This window comes from Cryptotermes secundus, unplaced genomic scaffold (assembly GCF_002891405.2).
Source record: "Cryptotermes secundus unplaced genomic scaffold, Csec_1.0 scaffold856, whole genome shotgun sequence".
Lineage (NCBI taxonomy): Eukaryota > Metazoa > Arthropoda > Insecta > Blattodea > Kalotermitidae > Cryptotermes > Cryptotermes secundus.
The window spans coordinates 947,164-958,796 of record NW_019724757.1 but is presented as its reverse complement, the minus strand read 5'-3'; positions in this window follow the sequence as shown (position 1 = coordinate 958,796).

The following is an 11,633-nucleotide window of genomic DNA, read 5'->3' as shown; positions in this document are numbered from 1 at the left end:
CAAGACTATACCGTGTCACAATCCAGACTTCTAAGACCACGGCCCGAATTTTGATGACCTGTCATCTTTTTTTCCTTCTATCCTATGCGATGCTCTTAAATATATAAATCTCGGATATGAGCTGCTGGTTACAGAAATGTAAATTTTATAGGTAATTTTTGTCATTTTTTTTTACATTTTTAGGTTTAAGGTTATTTTTTGGTAAATTTTTGGGCTTTTAATGGTATTTCTTGTCATGTTTGGCCATTTTATGGAATTTTTCTTCGTACTTTTTCTGAAATGTGAATAATATTGAAGCAAAGTTTCTTTCGCTTTCTCCTAAGCGCTCTCTACAAAGGCCACAGTGCACAATAATAGGTTGTAATCCTGGCCCGTCCTTTCCGTTCGTTTAGCGGAAGTGCTGACAATACATATCATAAAACAGGGTACGGCGATGACTGCTCACACTGCGACTCTTTGTACAAAGCAATTTGCTTAGTTACACATATTTCTAGTCAGAATCTCTTGCTTCATATGACATTGATGTTCAATAAAACTCCTTCTGGCTTCAGTTCCTCGCCCTTGACCGTACAGATAAAGATACAGTTGATGAAAGGTTCTCGGTGAGAAAAGTTCAATTCTGTGTTGGGCTAGAGTGATTAATTTTATCACGATGCCAAAAGCAAAGCCAACTAAATCGTGTCATTTAAAGCCATTGTAGCTGAGTTTGGAGATGATACGTTTTCACCTGACGGTGACATTTTATACTGCAAGATGTGGACATAAAAGTAGCGGCAGAAAAAAGATTCATGGTACAACATATCGGCCGCGACAAGCATATAAGAGCGGTGCAAATTTCGAACAAAAAGAAAGCTGTGCAAATGTTACTGCAGCAGTGTTCATCTGGAGGTGGAAATAAGTCATCGGATTTCTTCGGAGATCTGTGTGATGATCTGGCGTCCGCAAATATTCCGTTTTGGGCTCTGAATAATGGAAAACTGAAAAATTTTCTGGAAGTAAACTGGTCGTTCCATCCCGGATGAATCCACACTCACCTTTCCCAGTGCTGCAACAGTATCCTGGAAATGATTAGGAATAAAGTGCATGGGAAGATTTTCGTTTCCATTGATGAGGCCTGCGATACGGAGGCTCGCTACGTGGCAAACGTCATCATTGGAACCTTGGAAATTGGCGGACCGGGTGAAGTGTTTCTGCGTACGAGTGAGGTGCTAGAATCCGTTAATCATTCCACAATTTGTAAACTCTTCGACAGGTCGATGTTTCTACTGTGGCCAGAGGGTAAGCGACACGATGACGTCTTGCTTTTTGTGACCGATGCAGCCCCATATATTGTAAAAGCAGGCATGTCAATAAAGTCGTTCTATACGAAATTGGTGCACGTTACTTGCCTAGCTCATGCACTGCATAGAGTGACGGAGGAAGTGAGATCAAAATTTCCTCAAGTGGATGCTCTCGTGTCCAGGACGAAGAAGATTTTCGTCAAGACTCCAGCTCGTAAAACGCATTTTAAGTCTATGGCTCCTGGTGTTCCACTGCCCCCGGAACCCGTCATTACAAGGTGGGGAACGTGGATTGATTCTGCAGTTTACGGTTGCGATCATTTTTAGGTAGTGAAGAACACTGTAGACTCAGTGAAGACGGAGGATGCGAGGGCAATTGAAGCTGCTCAGGAACAGTTCTCGTGTATCAAAATGGAAGGACAGCTGGCCTTCATAAAGGCAAATTTCAGTTCCTTGACGGAAGGAATCCAATGCTTGCAGGAGAAAGGAGCAACGCTAGAAGATTCGCTTACTCTGGCCAAAAAAATAGCCAGTGATTTCGATAAAATATTAGGGGAAATTGCTAAAATTGTGTAAAGAAGAATGAAAAGTGTTCTGGATAAAAACTCAGGCTATGAAACATTATGCAGAATTTCTCGAATTCTGTAGGAGAGTCCTTCAGCGCATTCAGTATTGAAGAGGAACGTACTGCTAGTGATTTGGTACACTTCAAGTGCGCTCCGATTGTGTCTGCAGATGTGGAAAGGAGTTTCACCAAGTACAAGAATGTGCTGTCGGACAATAGGCGCTCTTTCACTTTCGAGAATCTCCGCATGTTGACTGTCATCTATTGCAAGCCTGAATGAGGTGGCACTTAAATTTTGGAATACATACCGTATATGTACATTTGATAAGCGTTCTAACACGATAGAAAAAAATCGTATTAAAATATATAGTTTCAAATTCAATCAATATTGCTTAATTGTCAACATAAAAACGAGGACGAACTTAAAAGAGTAAAGATGAGTTCAGTGTTAATAAAGATTAAAGATACATTTTAAAATAATTAGTAGATATTCTGACATATTACATTTTGGGTCATTTTCTCTGGATTTTTTCGGTCATTTTATAGGTCATTCTTTAAATATTTTCAGGTCATCAAAATCCGGGCCCTGGTTATGACACACTAACTGTGCCGCGATATTAATCTTGTTAGTGCTTCCTTAAAGCATGTATGGAATGATAATGGGCCTTAGCATGATGTAATTATAAACGTGTTACTTATCGGGCACTATTAGCACTTAACGAACAGTTGAGTTATTTGGGATTATTGACCATATTTGTAGCAAAATGTAACACCCCAGTCATGCGTTGGCCACACCCATTCATGTCTCCATGACAACCAAAAGGTAGGGGAAGTAAGGTACATAAAGATTCATGTTAAAATCTAACCAGCTACTTTGAAATGCTCTATAGGTATAACGAATACAGTATGAACCCAAACTAACTTTGTGAAATACAAGAATTTAAATCTACTTAAGATTATATTCATATATTGAATATGTGGGAAAATTAATTTTCAGTCATAAAATGTATATGAGCTTAACGGTGTTACACAGATTACAAATCCGTATGTGGGGAAATTTATTTCTGCTGGTGAAATGGTCAGTGTAATTTTGGAAACTTTTGAATTGCCGGACACTTAAAATTTTCGATAGGACTGATCTGTTCACAACCATTAACAGAATACATTAGTGTTCCTATTCAGAACAAAGTCAAAGGGATCTGCAGTAAACCTCATTCTTACCAACTTCTTACAAACGTTGGATTTGAGGTACTCACAGCGGTCAGTATAAAGTGGACTGTTTCAGAATGTGATGTCGTGTAGCTCTGGAGAAGATTAACATCTCGGAGAGAAGTATTGTCTCCGCCCAGGAAGCAAGAAGGTAGCAAACAGAATTTTTCTTTTGGACCATTCTGTATAATTAGCTGATGTGCAGCCACATTTTGGCTAGTCAGTATAATTAGAAGATTTATTGTCCCATTGCAGTCCCAATTTGCAGCAGTACCCAACTGATAGGGAACATCCTTATGATTTCATCTAGTTCGGCGTTGTTGTTCCATGCTTGCTGATTTCTCGCATGCCGTGCTCTTCGATAATGAAGATGTAGGCAATATGTTCCTTCGAAACGTTGGCATATTGCTACCGGACTACATGGTGCTAGACCCTAGAAAACAGAACACTTCATGTAAAGTGTTATGAAATTTGTTTCAAGGTTTACGTACTACGTAGAAGAAATTAATGGGGAACATCAATGTGAATCCCGGACAAATAATTAAACTATTCATTATAATATTGCACTACTTGGACGCTGAAGAAAAATGGGACAGTACGTCAGTTCTTTGTACAGAGTGGCACAAAAGCAGCATTGCAACAACAGGCTAATACATCGGCTACTTATACGTAGTGGCTCAAAGGTGATGTTACAGTTGAACATCACCGTCATATTATTGTATTCTCTTTGGAAAACAGCTCAAATCATCCACTACGGTGGCTCTACAGTCCACATTCCTCGCGGACTTCTCAAGGCCACTATACCTCTCGTGTGCTAACGACCCCATAAACTAAAAAATAAAATCACTTGCAATGACAACTAACGACCTGATTTTGGCGCCACCCACTAGATTTCAGGATAGCTGAAAGCCCAATTAGGGGATAAGTGCCTTACATTCTTACTGAACCTGGTATACACAGAGAAGAAGTCTGCCTAATTAAGGTGTGCTTAGGCCATCGTTAGGCTTCTGTACTCTGCTTCAGAGAACACGCTATTGAGAAAGTAACAAATGAGGACGAATTTTGAATGTAATTTGGAACTTGTTTTGGGGACGAGAGGTAGATTAATTATATTCCGAAGAGGTTCAGAACGGTCTGGTTTCCCATACACTACGTCATACTTTAAAGATTTCTATATAAAATTGCCGGAAAATTCCGTAATGTGTAGCTTCGTAAATTTTGCTGTTCTTTGGGTGTTACTATAATTCAGTCGGTACAGCGTCGAGTTACGAGCTCGACGGAGGAGGAATCTGAGTTCGATTCCCGGGATGAGTAGGAGGTTCTTTCATTTCTACAGCGTCCATCCAGCCTCCGATCCAGTGGGTACCTAGGACTGACGTGTTTCTGTTTTATGGGAAGTCAAGAAATTCTTGTAGCATTTTGATTGAGAATATGGACATTTTAAAGGTTGAGAATGACAAGAGAGAGACAACTTTGGACACGAGTTCTCAGTGTGAGCGGTGGGTGAGGCTCTTCGAAAACTGTCTCCTGCCAGACGTTATTTGCGGCTCGGGCTCTGCTACCAGAGAATCAGCTCGTTAAGAGTGCCTTCAGTTGCAGCACGACCAGTAGGTTTATTCACGGGCTCTTTTCTTCTGGACCACAACCTTCTCTAGATCGTGAGGATTGCAATGTGGCGAAATAAGTACTCATTCATATTTTCGTTTACTTGCAACATTCGCACGTTTATAAAACTTATCTTCCGAGCTTTGTTTCCGGGAAGTGTGCGATTTAAATTTCCCGCTATTACTGTGCTTGGCGCCCGAAGTTTAAGTTGGCTACAATTAGATTTATATCGTAAAAACATGACGCTAGGGCTCCTGGCCCGCGAATGCACCGACTGCGAGAACAGTCAAATTTAATTTCTAGAAATGGTCGTAGCTTAATACTGTATTTTTCTGATAAATGTAGAACTTCTATTTTATGAGATCCACATTTAAGTAAAGAAAGTAGGTTATTTTGCCTTGTCGTATCGATTTCTGAAATTATATAGCTTACAATGAAATTCGGTGCGGTATTCGTGACCCGAGGAATATTGAAGAAGCCGATTCAGTTTTTTGCTTGTGCAGTCACGAATTTGTGTGCAGGTGATATTGAAAACCACGGGAATATACTACTTAAAACGGTCAGTGACAGACGAGATTGTAACCAGTCACATACCAAATTCACGTGAGCCGAGTTACCTCGCCTTCCCTCTATTCTGCTCGGCCACAAACGGTTTTACAACTCACTGAAATGGGGCGCAGATGCAACTCAAATTAGAATATGCCCTATACAAATTACTTTTATGCGTTGGCGTTTCTGTGTACAGGAAAGTGAAATTAAACATTTTTTTTAATGTGGAAGTTTCTTATACTTTCACTCACATTGCCAAAATTTACTAAAATATTGGCAAAGTTTTAAGGCTCCTTAGTCGTATTCCGAATGTGATTAATTGGAAAATCGACCAGGCTATCAGCTATATTAATGATTTCTTTGTCGTTTTTCTCAGTCCCTCCAGACAGCATCTCCATTAGCCCTCAATAGCTTCTTTCTAGATCATGTTCAGATCGTCCTTCATCCATTCGATCCGATATATTGTAACGGACTTGACCAACGTGTTGCCAGGCAACAGCTCTGTAAACACGACTAGAGGTAACAATAGAAAAAAAATGTTTCCGCTCTGGGAAAAAGCACGGAGATATAGAAAGTCTCTTGCCAGGCAACGCAGCTGTAAACGTGCATCCACAACAAAGGGATACAGTGTTTTCCGCGTGGTCCGTGCAAAGGAGTTTTCTTAAAAACGAACGGCGCTACGGGTCAATTCTGAGTTCTCGGTGGAAGACAGCCACGGAGGTTCGTCGTGTAAGAGGAATAAGAAGTTGACCTGTGAAGACTTGGCTTGTGTGATTCCTGGAAGCTGCTGTAGTCCCCGCGTTCTAATTGCATTACCAGGAGAGGACCAGTGCGTGTAACGGCACTGCACTAGTTGTAATTAAGAAAGAGATTGTAACAAAATTGCTAATAAGTCCAATCACCCGAACTAGAACCCGTCATTCTCTTCGCACCTACCGCCCTACACGTGACAACATATTCTAGCTACTGAAAACATCTTTAAATAACCTACAATATTTAAATAAATTAACATTATTGAGTTATCTAGATTTTCTTCGGAGTAGGCGATGCAATGGTTAGGCTCCAGACTTGCATTCGGCAGATATTTTTTTTTTCATTGGTGCTACAGCCCTCGTTCTGGCCTAGACCTACCTCCATGAAACTCTCCGTTTCACTTCTGTTTTACTAGATCTTAGACATACGGTAGGACTCCTTGGGCGGGTGATTAGCTCGTCGCAAGAAACACAGAAAAACGCACACAAATATCCATACCCTGAGTGGGATTCGAACCCACGATCCCGGCTTCCGAGCGAGCGAAGACAGTGCATGCCGCATTCGGCAGATACCCGGTTGAATTTCTGTCAGGTTACCGTCTACAATTAATTAAGGTTTTCGTGGAGTCTCTCTCTTGGCAAATATCGTAATACATTGAAACAGATGACTGCCACTTCATTTCAGACCGTTAATTACATGAACAACTTGTACTACTGTTGCTATTTGCAGCCTCTGAAAGTGACGCTGCGTTTTAAATCGTCATACTTCAGAATAAATGCAATGTTGGCATTCATGCCGTTAGATAAGTGACGATCAGGGAAGGTAGTCACAGAGTTTGAATCTTATACGTAAGAGATAAAGAGAAACTGTAAGGTGTAGATCATGTGGGCCTGTAATAAATTCCTGGGTGGTAAAGCCGAAGTGAATAGATATAACAGAAACCTACGCTTTTTGTAGTGAATTACTTTAGGAACCTCTTCTTATGTGGAGTATATAACGCTGAATGGAAACTGATTGATGAACTGGACGTGATTAGCAAGGAAGCCTTCATAGCCTCCCGGCATTTGCCTGAAGGCCTGAGAAATATCAGGCTGAATAACATAATGTAGATGGAAGGATGATATTAAGGTGGTAAAAGGTAAAACTATCCCCGTAACAGGCCGTGAAGGCCCATAGGTTGAGACATGAAGGCTCCCATACTTCTTTAGACAGAAGGCTCACAGATGGCGGTAAGTTTGTCAGCTTTACGGGCCGAAAACCTTTTACCCACCAGGAAGATTCCTGGTACTCATTTCTGTTTGAGGCTGAGTCGACTCCGGGGCGACAGTGCGGTTGGAAGGATTAGGTAAATTTAAAAAAAAATCAACCTCATCGGGGCTCGAACTCGCTACCTTCCGGCTTGTAGCACAGTGCCTTAACCAATTACGCTACCGCGTGCCCCCTTATTAAGGTAGATATTAAAGAAACTGAGTTGGGAGGGAGTGGATTGGATTAATCTGGCTCAGGATAGAGTCGAATGGTAGGCTCATATTAACGAGGTAAAACATTTTCTGGTCCCATACAAGAACCCGGGAATTCTGTATTAGATCTAGTTCTGAACAAGAATTGTATGTAGTGTAATTAGTTAGGGATCCATGGTGGACTCTCGTGAACACGGTTATGAACATTCGCATTCCGTATAAAGCGGCGAATTTCTTCAGTAGCTGGGCGAATACTGATTAGTTTGTTGGTTACTTTATGATCAGTTACTGTAACTCTGAAATCAAAGTTTCATGGATTTATGTTTCTTGCTCTGAACAGCACGTGCTCTTCACGCGCTCACAAAGGCCAGTCTGCAGATTACATGCGAATGAACAGAAGAAGTGGGTTCATTATCATTGCTTTCATACAACAATATATAATTTTTGATAGACATGACATCTGATGTCTTCACGACGGTGAGGGTGTAGATTTTAGCCTTCTGAGTTGCGAAACTGCATCATGCAGGTCGATACCAACTTTTAGAAGAAGTTCCTGCGTTACATTCCCTCTGTAGAACAGATAGACATGGATACATTTTCACTCACCGAAGCAGTTTCGTAATATTTGTCATTTTTAGGCCGCCGGATAATAATATTCAAGCGTAAAGTTTTATATTACGGGGGAATATGCAGCTCACATATATGTGATGCTTCCTAATGAATCCATTTGCCTCTGAACTGCTTATACGAGTAACACCCAAGTGGTCAGTGTTAAGAGACTTTTATATTTGTTCTATTTTATGCAAATTTTATTATTTTTCAATCATTTGGTATTGTATATAAGAAAAATGCGAATGCTTAATAAGTACTTGATAAACCAATGGATCCATTATTACATACATACGAGATATATGTTGAGTCATATAATTTTACTTATTTATTTATATCTTTGAAGACCTGAAGTCCTTGTAGGACCTGTTGTGGGAATATATGTTGTGTGACTGAAAATGTACATATTTCTAATGTTCCTTCAAATTTCAAGGTAAAACCTGAAAAGGTAAAAGGTAAAACCCTTCAAAAGATTGTTATCCACCCAGAAGATTGCGGAGTATAAGAGTTCAGAAGACTAAAATCTAATATACTATCAGCTGGTTACACATGTTCCTTAAAGGTAAAGGAAAAGTTGTACATATCATTAATTAATTACCTGCCACACCACCAAGACGTATGGGGAGTTTGAGATATAGCTCCACCGTTCTTGACCTCTGCACTAGATTGAGGTGACTGGTCAGTTTCCGCCTCCGTCGCTTTATCCCCTGAGAAAGAGCCCTTTTGCACATTCCTTAGGAGACTGGGTGGGCCCCAGAGCCGCAGATATAATCTCTTGCCCCTGCCGGGAGTCGAAAGCAGGCAGTCCATGTTGTTTTCCATCATTATACTGACTGAACTCTTGTTTCAGTAAACCTGTCTGCTAGAAGTCAACAGTTTTAGACTCTGACTGTAAGGGGAAAGGTTTCCATAGGCCTACAAGTAAGCAGAGGGTTCCAACCCTTGGTAATATTATTGATTGATAAGTCGCAATAGAGCTGAGGGGTGCTAGAGGGCGATTGTTAATGCAAGGGGTGCCCTTCTCTTCCACTTCCTCCCGCGCTCTTAATGTTGTAGCGAAGAAAAAGTTAAATTAATTGGAATCCCCAAGAGTTGGGACGATGTAATTCTCTTGAGTCTCCAGACTTCAGAAGGAGTTCTGAGACGTTGTTAAATTCACAAAGCGTGCTACACAGTTCATACGCTGATAATGTTACGGATATTGGCCTGATAAAGAAAGCAATACGTGTGTCCTGTCCACAAGTAAACATTCAACGCTGTCGATTTCTTGGGTGAAAAGTTCACCGTGACATATTCATGAGGCGAAATATTTAAGGATATACAAGGCCCCATTCATGGGTAGAAGCTACTATCGCATCCATAACTAAAAATATTGGCCGTAACTGCATTCATAAGACAATATTTTCTCTGGCACATTCACAAATACGAATTTTCGTGGGCACCTACATAACCAAAAACATTAGCCATTGTCACGTTCAATGGCGACATCTGTAAAGAAAATTACTTCCCGTGAAAATGAAGATAGTTTTTTCTATGGCCGTATTTACGAACAAAATTATTCTGTGACCACATTTATGAAGGAAACTATTATTTTTGGACCCTTCCATAATAAAAAATATAAGCCGCTGTCAGATTTCTAAGGAGGTTTAATTTCCATGAAATAACATTTGTGAACAGAGAGATTTGTTGCGGCTGTATTTATGAACAAAATTGTTTTAAGAAGCCACGTCCACACCCATAAACATTAGTCGCCACTACATTCATATGGTTGGGAGCCGGGATAGCGTAGTCAGTATCCGGGGCGTGAAGCTGACCACTCACCTCCAAGTAGTGCCGAAGTCAAGAAAATATGGATCTATACATCCATTCCCCCATACGCCTTCATGGTGTTTAATTAGTTAAGCACAGGAAGAATTTCACCTTTTTCATTCATAAGGTTAGCTTCTTTTTCAATGGCCTCATTTATGAGGAAAATGTCGTAACCACATTTACGAAGGCGAAGATTTTCTGTGGTCACATCCACAAACAGGTATCAGCCATAGACTTATTCATGACAACGTATTTCATAGAATACAAACTTGTATTAAACTGTGCTGCATGGGGATTTATTTTCAGCAAAGGTGGCTACTGTTATATCTTCGACTGCTGTCATCTTCCGTTCCTATTCGTACCTACTCTCCAATATGTATAACAAATGTAAGTTTTGTAAAATCAGACTGACAAGAGGAAGTAAGCATTAACCGTTTGTATGTAACAATACACGGTATGGGTAATGAATTTCAGTATTTCACCACATTTTGTGTAAGAAAATCCTTGCACGATGAACGGGAACTAAGTTCCCGTATTATCGATATGTAAGTAGAATCCACTGGCTTCTCTGGTCTAAACGAACTACGTGTTACACCTTTTAATTGATAAAATTCTATTTTTCCCTTGTGTTCGAGGAATCTACTAACTAAACTAACGGACCAAGTTCATGTAGTAACTTCAGAAGCCTCCAGTCATTCAGCCACACAACAAATTTCCCAACATTCTGTGGAAACCGAAGGTTCATTACCGTGTTCACAAAAGCCCTCCACTTGTCCCTACTCTGAACCTAATCAATCTAGTCCATAACACCCCATCCTCTTTCTCCGAGGTCTATCCCAGTATTACCCTTGCAGCTAATTGCAGGCAATCCTTGCTTTCCCCCCAAAACCTTATATACTCTTCCCATGCGTGTCACATTTCCTGTCCGTTTTACAAAAAACGAAATTAGATAAGCGTGAAAATTGTTAGTGCAGACGCCCCCCTTAACAAATTTTATTGAATTCCGTGATGTGTCTACTGCTCACTTTGTGCAATGTGTGCAAAGAACACCACATCGCTTGCACGAAATGACTCACTGATCTGAACATAGGACCCCCGATCACTTTCATATTAAGATGAACTTTGTTTATGCATTGAGGCAGGTCAGCGAGCCTGAAGGAACCGCAATGCCTCAGCACGAGCTGGAGTGCAGTAGCCCTCGGCTGCTTCAGTATATCAGGGCAAGGTCAGGTAAATGACATTACGTATTCCCACATACCAAGTTGATGCTATATTTCAGCATCCTGTTGCACTGGTTACAGATTTAATTTGTAGAGGCAGTCCTGAAGGTACAATGTCTTGATTTGCTCGTACGCTGTCGTAGTGCTACGTTGCCGCTGTTATAAAAGTCGCTTCTACGTCACGTTTAGACGTTACAAGGCCATCATAAGGCAGATACTTTTACGTAATTGCTGCAGGGTACTAGTTTTCTAGGTCATTCTTCTAAGAATTGGTTAAAATTAATTATAATTATTGTTGAATTGTGTTATCATTAGTTAAAACTTAGACATAAGTAGGTGGTTAGTATTATAGTGGATCTTAGGAAGGATGGGTTGGTATGGACTGGATAGATCTGGCTTAGGATAGGGACAAGTGTAGAGCTCTTGTGAACATGGTAATGAACCTTCGGGTTCCATTAAATGCTGGGAAGTTCTTGAGTAGCTGCACAAATGGTGGCTTCTTAAGAAGGGTTCAGCTCTATGAAGTGAATCTAGTTAGTTAGTTAAAACTTTTAAGGCCGCGCCATAGCTCAAG